We start from the raw sequence: 21,435 nt of genomic DNA on the forward strand, positions 1-21,435 counted from the left end.
GCACTGTCACCTTGTCAACTATTGAAGCAGAATACATGACGATCACCAAGTTTGTAAGGAAGCAATCTGGTTGAAGTGACTATTTGGTGAACTTAGAGAAGTCCTTCATATTAGTATGGTGTTCTATGACAGTCAGAGTGTTACAATCTTAATGAAAGATCAAATAGTTCATGATGATATCAACTACCACTTTTTGTGTGATGTAATTGCTCGAGATGACACTATTGTGAGCAAAGTCAGCACTCATGACAATCATGCATAAATTATGACCAAACCGCTCCTTACAGCCAAGTTTGAACATTGCTTGGCCTAGTCGGTGTCCATTATTGAAGATTACCCCTTTGAGAGGTGTTGTGGAAGATGTGGAGAATGTGTTCGTTAAAGTGATGAATTGTTTTTTATTGAGTTTGGGTGTCTCATCGAATTTGGGTGTTTTGATAAAAACCTTTTCACTTTCAGAATTTGCGTCAATATGGAGATTTGTTAGAGTTTAACTCGAATGCAAAGTAAAACAAATTAATTAAATTAATTGAGAAAAGTAAGAAACCTAGTTTGATTAGAAGTAGAAACTTTATTTTTCCTTTTATGTAGAAAAACTACTTTATAAGTTTCATTGTAATCAAGTATATAAGTTTTTTTGTAATCAAATATATATCTCTATAAATATATACCCATGGTGAGAGTTAAATATCATGTTTTTATTTCCTCAAAATCTTCTTTTATTTATTTCCTTAATATTAGTGAAATTCTTTTCTTGTGCCCATGGATTCTCTTTTGAGGTCTTATTTTTTCCTTTATTTTATTATATCACATCTTTGATTTCCCTTTGTTTTTTTAGTTTTAATAAGTTTGCCTTTATGTCATGTTTTCATCTGCCTTTGTGACACACTTTTCTCTGTATTTTAACACATTTTTAGTCGTTTGACCATTTTTTCGTTTATCATTTTTTGTTATGGTTGGATTTGACATTGTCACGACTGATCAAGATGACATTTAATTGTTATCATCATGATCTTCTCTGCTTTGAAACCTCAGATTGGATTTATATATGTGATTTGCGTTCGTTGATTGTTTTCTCACTTCGTTTGAATTTGATTAACAAGTTATTGATGATCATTTAATAGCTTGATCCATCTTGTAATTTTTTTCCCGATGCAATCAGATTTATTTGTATCTACCTTTCATTCAAGTTTATTTGGTTATATTTTTAAACCTTTTCTTGTATGGTTTGATCCTTATTCGATTAAGTATCTAATTTCTTACTTTAATGATTATAGTAAGTGTTCTATTATGCAATTAGTTTATATATAATTGTAAACATTCATTGTAATTCTAAATATTTTTTATTTTTAATAAAATTAACTTCTTTACCTATTAAAATATAATTAATGTAAATTTTATTAGTTAAATATTATTAACAATTCAATAATTACAGTACAAATAAATATATTTTTCAAAAAATAAATTAAATATAAAAGTATTTAAAAATTAGGACCGCCCGGCTTCCGGTCCAACCGTATCCCACCACCTCAATCTCAGGCCAACCTTTAGATCAAATCAAACCTTCTCTCTCTCAGTTTTATTTCCTTCAAAGAACCATCTTCCATGTTAAACAGCTCGACCAGCTGACTCTCTTTACTTTTGTTTCTGTGTTCGTCATCATCCACTATAAACAGTTATATAAAAAAACAGATGTTTTTCTCATCTTCTACATGTCCCACAGTTTCTTTCTTTTTCTCGGGAAATTGTTTTGATCTTTACTAGAATCCAATGGAGTTCTGAGATCTCCGCCGGTGATCCGGTTGTGTTTGCAGAAATTCCCTACAGAAACAAACGGTACAACACTTCCATATTTCCATCTACTTGTTTGTTTTCTGTTTCTGTTTTACGTATGCATTTGAAATGAATATGCTTTGAATTTTTATTCTTTTCTTTCGTTCGACCTGGGAAATCAAAAGACGTGATGATGGCGATGATCTCGTCCTGCAAATAAGGGAACAGGATGGCAATGGATAACGGGAAATACGTGCGGTACACGCCCGAGCAAGTCGAGGTTTTAGAGCGTCTCTACTACGAGTGTCCTAAGCCTGGCTTGGTGCGCCGCCAACAGCTCATTCGAGAGTACCCGATCCTCTCCAACATCGAGCCGAAGCAGATCAAAGTTTTGTTCCAAAACCGCAGGTAACCTTTAAACATATATAGTACAGCTTTAATGACTTTCAGTTGATGTGTTGTTTTGGTGGTTTAGTCTTCGTTTTCCTTTCACACAGATGTAGAGAAAAACAAAGGAAATAGTCTTCCCGTTTACAAGCTGTGAACAGAAAGTTGACAGCCATGATCAATCTGTTAATGTAGGAGAATGATAGGTTACAAAAGCAAGTTTCACAGCTTGTTCATGAAAAAAGCTACTTCCGGCGACAGACTCGAAATGTAAGAGCCATGATCTTCTTCTTCCCTTAACATGATTTGAAGTATTTTGGGATGAACCGGTGTTAAATGGCACTGGTTTGTGTTTCCAGGGGGCATTAGTTACCACAGATACGAGTTGTGACTCAGTGGTGACGAGTGGTCATCATCAGCAACGCCATTTGAGTACTCCTCAGTATCCTCCTCCAAGGGATGCCAGCCCTGCAGGATTAGTGGGAAGTTTTTGCTGGTTTTCCATTGCTATGTACCTTTCTTTCCTCGTTTTGATTTGTTTTTAAATTGCTTATTGTGTGGTTTCTAGACTTTTGTCCGTTGCAGATGAAACTTTAACAGAGTTTCTCTCAAAGGCCACTGGAATTGCTGTGGAGTGGGTCCAAATGCCTGGGATGAAGGTCACTGCTTGCTCTATCTCCTCTCTTCTGTAATTATTCGTTTTATTCTTTATACTCATTAACCTATATACTCCATTATTATTTCTCATTGTCGAGATCAAGAATAAGGTGAGTATTTGATCGGATCGAATTGAAAAAAAAATAGTTGAATTAATGAGTTATATTTTATGATTCAAACTTTATTTGAATTTTGTTTTAGTATTTGATTCTAGTTTAAACTACTTTCTATAACAATATATGATACACATATATATTTCTTCATATTTTTTGTCATATGTGATACACATATATCATGCAGAGTTGAGATGCTTAACTTGAACATGAAAATAAATCCAGTCATTATTAAAAAAAAAATTAGTTATTTGAGTCCTATTTAATAACACTGTTTTTCTTAAAACAATTTTTAAGGAGACTAATTTATAAAATTACAAGTCAAATTTTTTAATATCCAGTGGAAATGAAAATTTCGATTTTTTTTTAATAGACTCTAACTTTACTCGCTCCTAATGGAGTTCTAAGATCTTAACTCCATAATAAAGTGCAAAATCTTGCTAATCTTCTAAGCAAAATCATAACCCCATATCTTTTGTTATGTCCATATCTGGGATAGCCCCACTATCCCACTTTCTCTATTGATTAAAAGATCTGTCCTTGAAAAACCCCTTTGAACTGTGCAGCCTGGTCCGGATTCCATTGGAATCGTTGCTATTTCTCATGGTTGCACCGGAGTGGCAGCACGTGCATGTGGACTTGTGGGACTCGATCCCTCTGGGGTAAGTTTCATTCTTTGCTTCCCCGTGAAGAGGACTTATCTCGGTTCGAACTACCGATATATATTCATTGCAGGTCTCCGAAATCCTTAAAGATCGGCCTTCGTGGTGCCGTGATTGCCGAGCCATGGATGTTATGAATGTGTTGTCCACCGGAACCTGTGGAACCATTGAACTACTTTATATGCAGGTAGACTGATGAGTGATCTCCCATTTGTTTTGCCTTTTTCCTTCCACAATTTGCTATTCATTGCCTTGTTTCAGCTCTATGCGCCAACAACATTGGCCCCAGCTCGAGACTTCTGGCTGCTGCGCTACACATCTGTTTTGGAGGACGGTGGTCTTGTGGTATGTGAAAGATCACTTAACAATACTCAGAACGGTCCGGAGTACATGCAGCCGGCCGCGAGTTTCGTAAGAGCAGAAATGCTGCCTAGTGGTTATCTAATTCGACCCTGTGAAGGCGGTGGATCAATCATTCACATAGTTGATCACATGGATTTGGAGGTACATATATGTATATGTACGTATATATGTATTTATGCATGCATTGCAACTTTCCCTTGCTCCCCATTGTTGTTAAACTTTGCTTTTATATGTAGGCTTGGAGAGTTCCTGAAGTGCTGCGTCCTCTTTACGAGTCCTCGACATTGCTTGCTCAGAAGACAAAAATGGCGGTAAGACTATCTCTTACTAGTTTTGTGAAACAGTTGAGTATTTGATGGTTGGACATATGAGTTTAGAACCTTGATATGCATGAATATATATGTAGGCTTTGCGTCATTTGAGGCAGATTTCTCAAGAAATATCTCAGCCGGATGCTACCGGATGGGGAAGACGACCTGCACCTCTACGTGCACTTAGCCAGAAATTGAGCAGATATGTTCATCTAACTCTTCATTATTTGGTTAAACTACCAAGCATTAGCTTACCAGGTGGAATTTGCACGATTTAGAGAAATGTTCAAAATAATTCTTGAAACTTTAAAAATTTCTAAATTTTACTAAAGAAATTAAAAGTTTATGGAAATACCACTTGACAACAATCACGATGTGACGTATGATACCAATTAATCTATTTTTTTAAAAATATGGATATCATTCAAAAGTTTGAAAGCTTTTGTCACCATTAAAGTTTTGAAAATTAATTAAAAGCTATATTTGACCCTCATTTTTTTCAATTTAATCCTAATAAAATCGTGCTCAATTTAATCCTAATAAAATCGTGAGCACAAATATGATCACATGGTCTATATCCAACCTACGCAGTTCTATATCTAACCTATAGTAAACAAACACGTCACTCATTATACTTCAACATATATATTTTAATTATTTTATAATAAAAATCAAAACTTTAGTGATTTATAAAAAATTTCAACAGTTAAGCACAAACATTATTTATAACACTTGGAAAATTCAAAAAAAAATTATTATAAACTTTATTATATATTATTGGTAATTTAAATAGTATAATAATACTTGAGAGTTATTTGTATAAGAGACTCCTAAACTATGATTTTCATTCTAAATTTGTTTCTAATTTTTAAAATATTTTATATCAATTTCCAAACTATATCTCTAATTTTAAATTGGTCCCAGAACTTGAAAATGATAAATTTTTAAAACCAATAGGGTTAACGACACAATAAAGAAAGGATAAAAATAGAATAATATTGATAGTTTGAGGATTGATATTGAACATCTTAAAATTTAGGGATAAGTTTAAAATAGGAGTCATAATTTAAGGATTGATATAGAATATTAAGAAGTTTAGGGACCAATTCAAAATGAATGTCATAATACGAGGATATCATATGCAATTATCTCAAATTAAATATGATTTTTCTTGATAAAACTGCTTACTTTGATAATATAGAGACCTACCAAGTAGTTTAACATTGTAACTCCGATTTTTGGGCAACATTTGATCAATTCTTACTTGGGTAAGGTTGGGTTTTTGGTCTATCCGAATTCGACCCGGAAATTAAACCCTTCTATTCGCACTCGCATCCGATCCAATTTGGGTTTAGGAGGACATCACCTTACTCAAAAAGCGATCTGATTTTGAATCAGATGCTTGTCCCTTATTCTTACTGTCTGTGTATGTGGCAATCTAAACTTGTTTTATTGTCCAGGGGCTTTAATGAGGCTGTTAATGGATTTCCTGATGAAGGATGGTCTGTTTTAGAAAGTGATGGTGTGGATGACATTACCCTGCTCGTCAACTCTTCTCCCGGCAAGATGATGGTCATGAATCTTTCTTACAGCAACGGCTTTCCTCCTATCGGCAACGGGGTTCTTTGTGCCAAAGCATCCACGCTATTGCAGGTATGTTTCTAATTCTAAATGCCATTGTAAATTGACACAAAGATAAAACATTCATGGATATCTTCCTCTTCTTTCTTTTGCATTTGTTAGAATGTGCCTCCAGCAATACTTCTCCGATTCTTACGAGAACATCGATCGGATTGGGCCGACGGTGGCATCGGTGCTTACTCTGCTGCTGCTGTCAAAGCCGGTCCTTGTAGCTTACGGATGTCTCCAGGTGGAAGTTTCGGGGGTCAAGTCATTCTTCCATTGACTCACACGATCGAGAATGAAGATGTAAGTACTCCGACAATGCCATCGAATCCTCAACGTCGATTCAGATTATGTAGTCTGAAGAATGCTTTCACTTTTTTGTTGTAGTTCACGGAGGTCATTAAGCTAGAAAATATCGGCCACTATCGAGACCACATGATCATGTCGGGCAATATCTTCCTCTTGCAGGTACTTAAAGTTCGAGTTATTTAATGGCATGGACTGTTATTTAGTTTCCTCATTTTCCGTGTGTGAATCTCTCAGCTCTGTGGTGGAGTTGATGAGAATGCAGTTGGTAGCTGTTCTGAACTCATCTTTGCCCCCATCGATGCTTCATTCTCCGATGATGCTCTTATTATTCCTTCGGTTTCCGTATCATCCCCCTCGATTCCGGAATGGTAAGTGTCTTTCTTGTTATCTAAAGATTCACTCTTTCCTAATCCATTAACAACCGAAGTCGATTCCAATGCAGGATGCATCCAATCCTAGCCGTACACTCGATCTCGCTTCCACTCTCGAAGTAGGGATTGCGGGCAGTAGAACAACCGGCGATCGAACTAGTCGATGTACAAAATCTGTGATGACAATAGCGTTCCAATTTGTGTATGAGATCCACCTTCAAGAAAATATAGCAAACATTGCTCGACAGTATGTCCGTAGTATCATCGCCTGTTCAGAGGGTGGCATCGGCATTCTCCCCTTCTGACTTCAGCTCGCATGCCGAGTTTCAGACACTGCCTGATACTCCTGAAGCACAGACACTAGCTCGTTGGATTTGCCAAAGCTATAGGTGTGTCAACCAGTCTTTCCCATCATATTTTTTTTCATCAAAATTTTCCAGATTTATCAATCCAATTCTTTGCTGTTAATAGGTGTTTTCTGGGGATGGAACTGCTCAAACATGAAGGAAGTGAATCCATTCTGAAAAATCTTTGGCATCAGTCAGATGCAATTCTATGCTGCTCTTTGAAGGTCTTGAGTCATATCCTGGGAAGAATCCCAGGCTATTATTAGTTTGTTTACCTGGAAAATCTTATATATATAGTATAGTATAGTATAACATGCTTGGTAATATACGCAGGCACAGCCAGTTTTTATATTTTCCAATCAAGCAGGACTTGACATGCTTGAAACAACCTTAGTAGCACTTCAGGACATAAGCTTGGAAAAAACATTTGATGAAAATGGAAGAAAAGCCCTATTTGCAGAGCTCCCACAAGTAATGCAACAGGTAAAAATATATTCTTTGAAATGAATGCTCAATCTTGTCCCGTATATATATATATATATATATATATATATATATATATATAGAGAGAGAGAGAGAGAGAGAGAGAGAGAGAGGCCAAATTCAATTACACAATGTAAAACTCTTTTAGTTTTATACCTTTTTATGACTATTGAATGAGAGAAATTAAATGTTGAGAAAAAAATGAAAAGATATTCAGTGGTTGCAATGAAGTTGAAGAAGAATACCATTAGGGTGATTATTATCTTTCGATGAAATGGCTGCTACAACAGTGGATTACTTCGCCAACTCCATTGGGACTGTGGATTCGGAGGTTGGCATTTGTGATGTGGATATGCTTAAGGAACTTCTCGGGTTTGATTTGTCTGAGGAGGAAAAGGAGAGGCTGACTAGAGAGGTTACTGTTAAGGAGATTACGAATTCCATCTTCTGCCAGGGAAAGATAAAGCCCCTGGTCCTGATGAGTTCACTTCTCTTTCTTTTTTTTAAAGAAATGTGGTCGGTTGTTTGAGAGGATTTCATTGCGGTTGTGAGGGAGTTTTTCGAGACTTCGTTCCTCGTGCCTTATTTTAACGTAACTACTTTAATTCTGGTTCCCAAAATCTCTAATGCTAGCATGATGAAGGATTTTCGTCCTATTTCTTGTTGTTCGGTGGTTTATAAGACCATTTCTAAGATTATTGGTGATAGACTTAGGAGGATCTTTCTCTGATTAGTTGTGTTAAATCATATAGCCTTTGTGCAAGGGCTTGATATAGTGGACAATATGCTTCTTGCTCAAGAATTGGTTAAATGATATGCTAAAAAGTTGCTCTCCCCTCGATGTGTTATGAAGATTGACCTGAGGAAAGCGTTTGATTCGGTAAATTGGGATTTCTTGCTTGGTGTTCTGGAGGCGCTTGGTTTGCCTCTGAAATTTCAAGAGTGGGTTCGATCTTGCTTTACTAGTGCTCAATTTTCTGTGTCATTTAACAACCAGCCTGGTTGGTTTCTTCGGAGGAGCTAAGAGTATTAGACAAGGGGACCCTCTCTCTCCTCTGTTGTTTGTCTTAGCTATGAATGTTTTATCCAAGTTGTTGGATGTGGCTATTTCTAATGAGGTGTTTAGGTATCATCCTAAATGTAAGAAAGTGGGGTTGACCCATCTTTATTTTGCTGATGATTTATTGTTTTTTTGTAAAGGGGCTTTGGAGTATTTTGTTGATGTTTGTTGTGTGCTGGAAAAGTTTCATATGATTTTTTGGCTTAAATTGAATGCTTCTAAAAGTGATATTTTTCTTTTTGGAGTGGTTTTTTATCAAGTTGAAGCTATTAAAGGTTTTTCGGGGTTTAAGGTTGGTTTACTGCCTTTTCTTTACTTGGGAGTCATACTGGTTACAAGAAATTTAACTGAAAAAGATTGTCACCCTCTCATTGATAAGATTAAGGGTAAGTTGGACTGTTGGGCTAATCGACATCTAAGTTATACTGATAGATTTCAATTGATTCGATCGGTTCTTTTCAGTATCACGAATTATTGGTGTAGACAAGTTATTCTCCCTTCGGCGATCATTAAAAGAATCGATAAGCTTTGTATTCATTATTTTTGGAAGGGTAAGGACTCGACTGCTGGTGGGGCTTGGGTTAGTTGGAAGCTATTTTGCTCACCTAAGTCTGAGGGTGGTCTTGGATTGAAGGAGATTAGATGTTGGAATAGATCCTGTATGTTTTTTATTATTATGAAGATTTTTGCTGGTAGTGGTTTAGCTTGGATTCAAGCCTGTGTTCTCAGAGGGGATAATTTTTGGGGTGCTCAGAAGAAGGCTTCTTTTAGTTGGAGTTTGCAGAAATTGCTGGATTTAAGGGAGGATATGTAGTGCTACTTTGAGGGTGAGCTCTCACTGGGTGTGGGATGTTATTCGGCCGAGGGAAAATAAGGTTGGTTGGCACAAAATTCTCTTGTTCCCTTTGTATATTCCTAAATATTCTATCGTTGGGTAGATGACTATTCTTTGGAGACTTACTACGAGGGATAGGCTTTTACGAATGAGGATAGTTGTAGGAGGGAAGTGTGGGTTTTGTGATGAATTGGAAACCAGGAACCATTTGTTTTTTGAATGGTGGTTTGTTTGTAGAATTTGAATAGAGGTCTTGGAAATGTGCAACCTCTGCAGAGATGTTATGAGCTGGGAGGAGGAACTTGAGTGGGCTTTGATGCATTTTAGGGGTAAGTCTTTGATTTCTTTTATTCTTAGGACCGCTAGGAATGATGTTATTTACTGTATATGGGAGGAAAGAAATGTTAGACTGTTTAAGAATTGTAATAGGGATTGGAAGGTGATTCTTGGGATTATTTGTGAGATTGTAAAAGGTATACTTGTGAATTGGAAAGTGGATATGTAGGATATTTTTAATAGAGTTCTTTGTAATAATTGGGGGTTATTGAGTAAGGTGTTTGTATTTTGTTGATCTGTTTGATTGTAGCAGGTGTTGCCTGCTTTTCTTGGATAATATACACAAAACTTATCCAATATATATATATATATATATATATATATATATATATATATATATATATATATAAGGAGTTAATCTCAGTTTTTGATGTCTCTCAATCTAATGATCCTAAAAAGATGTAAAACTAAAAATATTTTACACCCAGAGTAAATTAAGAGTTTACACATTTTTAGGATCGTTGGATTGAGGGAAATCAAAGGATGAGATTAATTTTTTGTTTTTTTGTGTGTGAATATCTTCTCATTTCCTACGGTTAATCTCAACCTTTGATTTTTCTCATCCAATGATCCTAAAAATGTGTAAAAAAACTGGGTGTACTCTCATCCAATGATCCTAAAAATATGTAAAAAAAACTAGGTGTAAACGGATCCTGCCCTATATATATTCTGTTTTGTTCCTGTTTGAAAAGTTCACTTAGTGACTTATGACCACCTTGGTGGAAGAAATGAATTGAAAGAAATATCGTCCTTATAAGATTGGATTTGATTGTATCGATTTTGGGTTTAAGATGAAAAATACTTTACTTAATCTGAACTGAGAATAATAGTATAATTGACCTATCTATATATTATTATAATATCTCTTTATTTCTCTATTTATATATATTTTTTCAATTATGTCCTTATTTCATCTTATAAAAATAAGAATTATATATATATATATATTTGTATCAAGTTGGATTGGATGGAACTTCTCTAAACTCATTTCGAATGATGGGTGAATGAGTGTAATACTCATGTCGGTTCAAGTGGACCCAAAACCTGTCTACCCCCGACCCATAACCATCCTTTGTTCTCGGGTATAAGGGTACCACTGATTTATACTTGTTCTATTATCTTTTGACTGAAAATAGGAATTCTTATTAAAGAATACTTCTCGAAATATTAGATCTGTTTTCGATCAAGCTTTTAATTCTATAAATATATAATAAAAATTAGATTATTGATCAATCAATAGCTTCTTCTAATTTCAACATTAAAGCGAATTTCTGTTCTTTATCCGTATCTTAATGTTTTTTTTTTTTAATCTTGTTTATTTTATTCGTAGTTATTTTCCTGTGTTCCATAACATAATTGATGATTGTTTCCACTGTGATTTGGTTGGGTAGGGCTTTAAGTGGCTTCAAGGAGGTGGGATGTGTATATCAAGCATGGGGAGGCCAATCCCTTATGAAAGAGCAGTGGCTTGGAAAGTGATAAATGATGAACAAACTGCTCACTGTATCTGCTTCATGTTCACCAATTGGTCGTTTGTATGAACATTTCCAAGAAAATTATAGGATCTAAATAGCAAATGGATTTTGAAAAATCTCCCCTTTGATTTTTTTTCTTTTCTTTTTCATATTTTTTTAGTTTGGAGAAACCTTCTAAGTGTTATGATACTGATACAATGATGTTGAACATAATGGTACCTTGGGATCTTGATTTTGATTTACCTCGATTTTCTTTCAGTTATTATTTGATACACTAAAGACCTTTTTCCCCCTTCAAATTCCTTCCTTCTTTGCTCTTCTAAATCTTAAAATGTCATGTCAAGATTTGTATGTGCTAATGAGAACATTGCTAGAGTTCAAATGCTCCCAAAACTTCCTTTATTTTTTGGGAAAAAAACCCCATAATTTTGAATTTTCTTTCATTTTTTGATGATAATTTTTTTATTAAATTTGACCAACAAGAAGGTGAAGAAAGAAGAAACGAAATTGTATTTCTTGATTCCATGTTGATCAGATGGTAGTTTCACGAGTTTTGAACTTAGTGTTGAATTTTATGAGTTTTAAAGTAATTTAGGCACAAATCTAAATTGATAGAGTGATATGAGATAATGAGATGATTTCATCGATGTCTTGAGTGGTTGAAAAAGACATTAAAAACTTATAATTGTAGTGCCAGTGACACAAGGATAAAACTATAAAACTTTCATCTTTGAAAGAAGATAATAAAATTAAAAAAATAACTTGAATGATGCATAAATTTCATGTCAACATAATGCAGTTCGCATAAGCATATATGATTGTCATATCATCATTTCTAATTTATCATTTTTTATACTGTATTACAGACTAATATATGTGTGCGCGTACGTGTGCGCTTTGAAACGTGTAATGAGACAAGGAATTATGAAACCCCACCATGATGAAAATGTCCAATTTCTATTGCTTCCTTTGGTTGAGATCACTATGTCCTACAATTGGAGGACAATTCATAATAATGTGCTTTTGCTAAAGACTTCCAATAATAATAATAAAAACAAATGTTACATATCCTCTCAATATTTCACAGACTTAGCTCAAAGTACATTCATCATTAAGATTTTCTTTTCCGCTTTTTGACCATTTCACATTCCTTAATCATTTCCACAAATACAATAAACTATGCTGTCCTTAATCCACTAATTAGTTTTATATTAGAATCATTTGCTCGGTTTCCATTCACATCTTACAGCAAGAACAGAGCTAAAATCTTATTGCATTGATTAGTTTTAACCTTAAATCTTAACAATTTTTATTGAGATATTAAATTATGATTCTACAACGTAAAATTCGCATATTTTTAAAGATTTGTTAAAAAAAGGGTTACTCCAAGATTGGTCAAACTTAAACTCCATAGATTGTTTTCAAGTGGGTTCTTGTGAACATCTCCAATGGATAACTTTTGTCTTAGAACAGAGAAACAAATAAGAAGGATGTTATGTTCTTGTGATTTACAAAAATATAACTTTTGAAGGACAAAAGAGAGAGACAGTGGGAAAACATTCAAAGAGATCAACTTTGAATCATATAAGAGATTAAATGTTAACAAAAATAAAAACTTTTTAAATAGAAGAAAGCATAATTTGTTCCAACAAAATCATGATTCATATCTTGAGGCTTTTAAGACAAAACACATTACTTAAAAAAAAGCACCATTATCTATGACAGCAAAACTGAGCTTATTTGTCTTCCTTGAAATGTCAACCAGGTGGCTTGTATGTATATTTATTAGGGTAAATTATATAAGGTTGTTGCTCAAATAATTATTTTGTAATAGTTTGATAAATTTAATGATCATTTTTTTAAATTCCAAAAGTTAAATGGTCGAAACGATTATTCAAACACAATTCAATAACATCTAGTGTACTTTACTCTTTTTAATATAGAATAGGCAATTAAGCCAATAACGCTAGTTTTTCGGCTAAGTGAATACGAATCAAGTTACTTTCAGGTTTGATTCTTTTTGAGATCGAATCATTAAGTGTAAAGTTTAATAATTTTAAAGAGATTTTGTGATCATTTTATAACATATAGATAAAATTCAATGACCATTTTATAGAAGTTTGATAAATTTAATGACTCTTTTATTATTTTTTAAAGTTTATTGACCTAAACAATCATTTTGGCACAGTTTAATCATTTATGTTATCAAAGTTTTTCATAATAAAATTAGATTGAATTCTATTTAAATTAATTAACTTAAAACTTTAAAATGTGGTTAAAATCAACAGATATAATAATGTATATATAGTTGTGAATTCCATCCAGCATTGGTAGGAGAGAATGGAAGTGAAAAGGAAAAAAGAAAAAGCCTCTCTCAACTATCATCATTACCACGTTGAAGGGCGAAAGTTGTTGACAAGAAAGATAACACTTTCACTCCCATCCATTTTGCCTTCTTCTTTCGACCCTTTTTAACATTTTTGCAGCAATGTGAAATAGCAGCAAAGTCTGCCACTTCTTTTTGTTTCTCTTTTTTTTTTTAGATTCCGACAATTGGAGCAACGACATGACCAGGATTCTGGTCCCAATCCGGCATGAACAAACAATGTTGCAGTTCTGTACGCCTTTGACCTATCTGCCTTATGCTCTTTTCTCAAATCGAGTATTGTACATTTGTACTAGGGAATATTTGTAGATGCCGGGGCGTAAACCAGCCTGTCACTGCCCTCCGTACTAAAATTTAGGTTCAAATTGGCCCTTTTATTTGACTACTTGGTTTAACTGGGTAATTGTATTTGGCTTATTGGATCAAATAGGTTAAATAACATAAGTACCGAATTAAATGAAGAAGCATTCATATGACAATGTTAAAGCGACTTTTTTTTACTATATGCTTTAAAATTTCACTGTTCTATAAGGATAGCAACGGAGTCATGAACGTTACTCGTTGTTCAATAATCAAATCTATAAAGCTTTAGACTCAATCAAAGAATGAGAGAGGAAGAGTGGATGATGTCAGTGGCAGTTAGAGTTAAGGGAGTTTTGGTTTGCTGGAAAATTGAACAAGAGAAGAAAGACAAAGACTATAAATATAGAATAAGGATAATGAAATAAATCGAAGACGACTAATGTAATAAGATAAGAATAACTTAGCTAAATTAAAGTTTTTGGTAAAATTATTCCTGACACGGAATTAAGCAAACAAATACTCGTTATGATGTGATCCAATTCAGGCCACAAGCCTTACAACTACTGTTGCTAATAATGCCTCTAATTTGGTCCTTTATCAAGATGGAACAAAGGGGAGTTCTGCACAGTTTTTCTTGTTTTCTAAATCTATTTTAAATTTTCTTGACCATGCAAATATTCCATTCTATGTTTATCATCATTTAAGAACATGTTCCTTAATGCATGCTAGACCATACGTTATAATCGATGAACCACATCTTTATTTTTAATTATATAAGTTATCTTAAGCTCTACATATTTACTTATGTTTTGTTTTGATTTGTAGGAGTAATTCAACCATACATATATGTATACTCATCCAAGGCATGTGAAGAGCCAAGTTCACATTTGATGCATTTCCACCTCCTTGAATTCAATAAATGGCGTGAATGTACAAGGAAGAAGAAGCAAGAATCTCATTATGGCGTGAACAATGTACATTCATCCAAGGCAGCCAAGAGTCTTGTTCACATTCAAGAGAGATGATTGCATTTAATCTAAATTCTTTCACCAAGCAAGTTCATGCAATGCAAGTAGCTGAATGGTTGGTTAACAAAGGAGATAGATTTGCAACACTTATGCACGGTACGGAATAATGAACTTAATTCAATACATTCATCCAACGCACCTACATTAATGAATGCACTTCAAGTTTCCAAGGAGGGCCGTATTTGACATACAAAAAGGGAGCTGAACTTGTGTTCACATCAAACCATCAAAGGGGGATGCATTCGGCCAAGAATATTCAAAGCCTTAAGGAGGAACATGTATCCATTCAATGCCTTGTTTGTGTTCACATAGGCGTGCAATGAACCTACAAGGATGATGAACATTCATTAATTAATGTTCATCCATTAATTGCTTTATATTTATCCTATGCACTTAGGCCTATAAATAGCTTAGCATTTTTCATTTGTAAAAAAACAACTTTTATCAATCAAACAACTTTGTGAGTTTATCTCTCTTTCAAGATCTTTTTAGAACTATATTGATTAAGCAAGTTCCCATACTTGTGGCATCGCTTCTATTCACCCTAATAAATTTAATTCATAGATTTCTATCTAGTGGGTTTAAGTCACTTTTACCACCCCTCAAGTAAGTTTTTAGAGAACGGGTTATGCTGCTCTAGCATAGTTTCTTCTTTAGCTAGTTTGAGATACTATCATCATCATCATATCTATCCATCCTCATCAACAATTCCATCTACCATCTTCTTCCGCAACCATACTTTGATTATCAACTTTATCCTTTCCATTTCATTTAACTTATCTTTATTTCATTACCATAACTATTCTAATCCAATTCATTTTCCTTATTGCAACCAAAACTTCAATTATGGGGCAACACTTGTTGTCTTTCCTAGATCGGGAACCAATAAGGCTATCTATTCTTCTTTATCCTAGGAGGAGTATAGGTCGTCTTACATCAAGTGGTATCAAAGAATTAGTGGATTGGCAACAAGTTCGCATTAAACATTGCAACAACATCAAAGAAAAAAAAGTACAAAGAAGAGAAAACAAAAGAAGACTACTACATCATTCCAAAGGAGTTCAAAAGAAAGAAAAAAAAAGCACAAAAAAGAGGTAATTTCCAACAAAAGGAAAGTTGCAAATAAAAAAAAACAACATTGAGAGAACATCACCTACCATTAACAACCATACTTGAAGAAATATCTTTGTTGTTTCTCGTGAAAGAAGGTTGTTAAGTGTTAACATTGATTTGTATGTCTCCCAATTCTTTCTTTTATTCCTCTTTCTAAGCATTTCTTTGTATCATATCTTCTTCCTACCCTAACCAACATTGCAGCCAATGCACACAAAGTTGTAGACATGTTATAATCTTGAGTTAGTTATACAAAAAGCTCAACAAGAGGGAATGAGAGGAAAAAGGAAAAAGAGTCAGTGAGAATAGAAGGGGAATTGTAAAAGCCAACAACATATTCCCAAGTGAATCACGAGCGTTTGAGTGGAGTGAAATCAAAGTTTCTGTGGAGTGAAATTTGTGAGGTTTGTTGAGTATGCTGGTAAGATTTTATGTAACATCCTAATCCAATTCGACCCGAAGGTCATTAAATTTTGATGTTGCACAGAACCACGTGAGTGGCTAACCATTTTTTAAAATAAGTTTCATGAAGGTACCGTCCAGAAAATTTAATTACCAAATAAATACGAAACATGTGTTTAATACGGGGGAGCTCCCAACATAAGTCTCCAAAATATATCATAAATTTAAAATGTAAAGTTTACGACTCAAGATACAAATAAGGGTCTATGACAGTACATGCCCTCTAAAACTCTCGAAATGTATTTTGAAGAAGTCGTGTCTGGAATCCAAGTCTAGTGAAGAGCTTCTTGGCTGGCACCTACTGACCTGCGCACGGAAACACATTCCATTCGCAGAGCTCACAAGCTCAGTGCCACAAAAAATAACCAAGCTATACTATATGCATCCAATATATAAGCATGATACAATATAGTCATGAGCAATGCAAAACTCCAAGAAACGGTAAGTATCATAGTGTAGTTCGGGGTCACATAGCATCACAGAACTCACACCACTCTTTGCTCACAACACTTAAGAAAGACCTGGGTCACACAACATCAATGTCTCCTTAACACTCGGGTCAAGTCCGGGTCACGAAGCATCGACACATGCTCGACTAGCCTACTTCTAAAGAGTACTCAGGATGTGCCCGGGTCACGTAGCATCGAAACGACATCCAACTAGCATTTTAAGTGACCAAGTACTAGATTGGATATATATGAATATTGTACACACGTAACTCTCACGTTGTTAAGTGACTAGAGTGTCCTCGTCGTTTCCTCGAGTATCAAACAAGGCTAGTTTTATGTCACTTTATTTCGTACTGTTATTAGTCGAGCTTGGTTATTATCATTAGCTTTTGGATTTAGGGTTTAAGTAATTGGGTAAATCAATCAACAGACCAAACTGAACTTATTCAAACATGTTAAGGCCAAGACAACATTTCATAACACTTTAGACCACTATTGAATGAAATTCTACCCTTTTCCATCGGTAAAACAATGAAAGGATCTATCCTTTATTTAGAGCAATCTATTCTTTTCCCCGAGGGATTGATCCTTTTGAAAAGGGATCGATCCTAGGCATAACAAAAATTTTGGGATTGATCCTTTTGGATCGATCACCAATCCTTTTGGAAAAGGATTGATCCATTGCTGGATAGAAACTTTAAGATTGATCTCTTTGGTCGAAGGGTCAATATATTTATAGTAATGACTTACTTAAGCTCGGAAAACATCCAAAAATCAACCCAACTATTTCCCCTAAGGCTAGTAAACATGCTTAACGTCTTATTTAGTGTCTTAGAGGTCAAAAGATACTAAATTTCATGATTACAACATACAAATAGGAATCTTGCCATGAAAATTACTCTAGCATGCTTCATGAACTAAACCATACCATTTATGCACATTTAATGAACTACATATGGTATGGACAAGTTAGAATTGTGTTACCTTAAGGTCCAAGCTACTGAAAAACGTCTAAAATCACCCAAGAGATTACTTTTCCTTGCCTCTAGCCTTTGAGCTCTCTCGTTACTCTTGAACTAATCAAAGCCATGAAAATGAATTGTTAACTCATTTTAAACTTAAAGGAACATTAGAAATAATTCTTACAACCAAAAACCGGGCTGAAAGACAAGGTTCATTAAACTCCTCTAAAACTTGTTTTTGCCTAAGATATCTAAACCTTGCAAATGAGGGTTCAACTTGAAGCTTAGGAAGTGTCGGTTAAAGTCTTACATTGGAAATTCTGATTAAAGCTTGTAAAACAAAAAAAACTTGGACCATTAACTTTCATTGGAGAGGAAAAATATGAGGAAGAGGAGAGGAATAAGACAACAAAGGGATGAAAAAAAGAGCTTGGTGCAGACATGATATCATCCCAAAATAAATGGGATTCAATATTTGTTTCAAAAATTAGGTTACTTACTTCCCTAGATTTCCTTCATTTGATGCATGATTAAAAACATCCCTTTTCAAGTTTATTAGGCTCATCCCAAGCCAAAATCAAATCTACTTGGGTCCAAAACTTCATATACTAAAGGAAAATTATTCTAAATCCCATTCGTATAAACCCAAAACTCCTAACCCATATTTCGAGGTGTTACAACTCTCTATTCTTAAGAAAAAAAATTATCCTTGAAAGTTACTTGAGAATAATAGATACAAAAATTGGATTCACATGTCCTCTTCAGTTTCCCATGTAGCTTCTTCGACCCCATGATTCTTCCATAGAACCATCACCAAGTGAATCTGCTTGTTCCTTAAGTCTTTGGCATCTCTATCTAAGATCCGTATTGGTTCCTCCTCATAAGTCATATCTTGACTTACCTTGATCTATTCTAAAAGAATAACATGGTATAGGTTTAAACGATATCTTTTAAGCATCGACACATGAAAAACATTGTGGATGTGCTCCATATCCGACGGGGAATCCAAACAGTAGGCTACAAGTCTGACCCTATCAAAAATCTCATAGGTCCAATGAAACGCGGAGCTAGTTTCCCTCTCCGGCCAAACCATAGTATTCTTTTCCATGGTGATACTTTAAGAAAAACCTTATCACTGACCTCAAACTCTATATCCTTTCACTTCAAGTCTGTATACGATCTTTGTCGATCGAAGGCCTCCTTCAGTTATCCTTGAATCAGTCGAATCTTCTTCTCTGCCTCACGGATAAGATCAGACCCAACTAGCTTTCTATCACTGAGTTCTGTCCAACACAAGGGTGTCCTGCATTTCCTCCTATACAATGCCTCAAAATGCACCATTTGGATGCTTAGCTTGTAGTTATTGTTGTAGGCTAACTCAACCAACAAAAGATGGTCCTCCCAACTACCCTCAGATCAATCACACAACATCCAAGCATATCTTCCAAGATCTGGATTACACGCTCAAACTGGCCATCAGTTTAAGGGTCAAAAGCGGTACTAAGATGCAGTCATGTTCCCAAAGCTTCATGAAACACCTTCTAGAACCTCAACTTAAAACATGGGTCTCAGTTAGAGATGATCGATGTCGGAACCCCATGTAACTTCACTATTTTTTAAATGTATAACCTAGTCAACCTCTGTAGGGTAAAGTCTATATAAATAGGTAAAAAATGAGTAGAATTGGTCAAACGGTCGACCACCACCCAAATAGCATCGTGCTTCATTCGTGTCATAGGCAATCCCATCACGAAATCCATGTTACCTTGTCCCACTTCCACTGCGCAATCTGGATGGGCTAGAGTAATTCTGATGGAACTTGATGTCCTGTTTTTACCTTTTGGCACGCTAAGCATCTGGAAACTAACTCGGATATTTCTTTTTTCATGTCTGGCCACCAGTATAATTTTCGGAGGTCCTAATACATATTGTTTCCTCCCAGGTGAACAAAAAAGGGACCATAATATGCCTCGCCCAAAATATTGGATCATAACTCACTGACTAATGGAACACAAAACCGTCCCTGATAGTACAATACATTATTGTCTTTTAATTCAAAACTAGGTGCCTCACCCTGACGGGCTTGCTCTACCTTGCTCATTAATCGGGTGTTAGTACTCTAAAGTTCTTTGACTTCATTAACTAACTTGGATTCCACTCGTAATTCTGCTAGTAGTCATCCATAGATGGTCAAGCTCAGGTGTAAAAACATAGCTCAAAGAACATATACAACCTTTCTTCTCAAAGCATTGGCTACTAAATTTGCTTTACTCGGATGGTAGTCGATCACACAATCATAATCCTTAAGAAATTCTATCCACCATCGCTTCCTCAAATTTAGCTCTTTTTTGGAGAGCATATACTTTAAAGTCTTATAGTCAGTGAAGATGTAACTCTTCTGTCCGAATAGGTAGTGCCTCTAAATCTTCAAAGCGAAAAACACCTTGGCTAATTCTAGATCATGAGTAGGGTAGTTGCGCTCATGCGGGACGCATACACAACCCCTTTTCATTATTGCATCAATACACATCCCAATCCGTCTAGTAAAGCATCACTAAACACAATGTAGTCCTTATCCTGTTCTGGTTGGGTCAATATTGGGGCTTAGGTCAAAATCTCTTTTAACCTTTCAAAACTCTACTTACATTTTTTATCCCAAAAGAAATACACTCCCTTTTGCAGCAGCCTTGTCATCGGAGCGTCAATCACAAAGAACCCCTTAACGAAACGTCGATAGTAACCAGCAAGTCTCAGAAAGTTGCACACTTCAGTTACATTCTTTGAAAGTTCCCACTCAACTACGGTTCGAATCTCCTATGGGTATACTCGAATACCCTCAACAACCACTACATGACCCAAAAATAATACCTCTGCTAGCCAAAACACATATTTACTGAACTTGGCATATAACTGGTGCTTTCTCAAGGTTTGTAGAATGATAAGGAGGTGGCAATCATGTTCCTCTTCAGAACACGAATACACCAAGATGTCGTCGATGAACACCACCATGAAATGATCTAAGTAATGATGGAATATTCTATTTATCAAATCCATGAATGCTACAGGGGAATTGGTGAGGCTGAATGGCATCACTAAGAACTTATAGTGACCATAACGTGTCTGAAACACAGTCTTTGCTATGTCAGCCTCCTTAACTTTCAACTGGTAGTATCTTGACCTCAAATTAATTTTTGAGAACACTCTAGCTCCTCTGAGTTGGTCAAACATGTTGTCAATCATTTGAAGCAGATATCGATTCTTCACGTTTAACTTGTTTAACTGGTGGTAGTCAATGCCTAACCCCATTGAACAGTCATTTTTCTTTACAAATAATATCGGTGCTCCCCATGGTGATATGATCGAGCGAATGAACCCGCACTCTAGGAGTTCTTAAATCTGGTTCTTAAGTTTCTTCAACTCTGTTGGTGCCATGCGATAGGGAGTGATGGACACCAGAGCTGAACCTAACATCACCTCAATGCCAAACTCTAGTTCTCTGTCGGGTGGTAAACCTGATAACTCTTTTGAGAAGACGTTGATAAAGTCTCTCACAATGCTGATCTCCTATAGATTTGGACTAAGAATTTGGGTGTCAACGACGTGAATTAGGAATACCTCACAACC

At 35.2% G+C, this 21,435-nt stretch overlaps 1 pseudogene; it reads left to right on the forward strand.

The window, feature by feature from the left end:
- Positions 1 to 1,963: 1,963 nt before the first annotated feature.
- Positions 1,964 to 11,299, forward strand: LOC120197490 (annotated as a pseudogene).
- Positions 11,300 to 21,435: the final 10,136 nt, after the last annotated feature.

Source organism: Hibiscus syriacus, unplaced genomic scaffold (assembly GCF_006381635.1).
Source record: "Hibiscus syriacus cultivar Baekdansim isolate YM2019G1 unplaced genomic scaffold, ASM638163v2 tig00117048_pilon, whole genome shotgun sequence".
NCBI lineage: Eukaryota > Viridiplantae > Streptophyta > Magnoliopsida > Malvales > Malvaceae > Hibiscus > Hibiscus syriacus.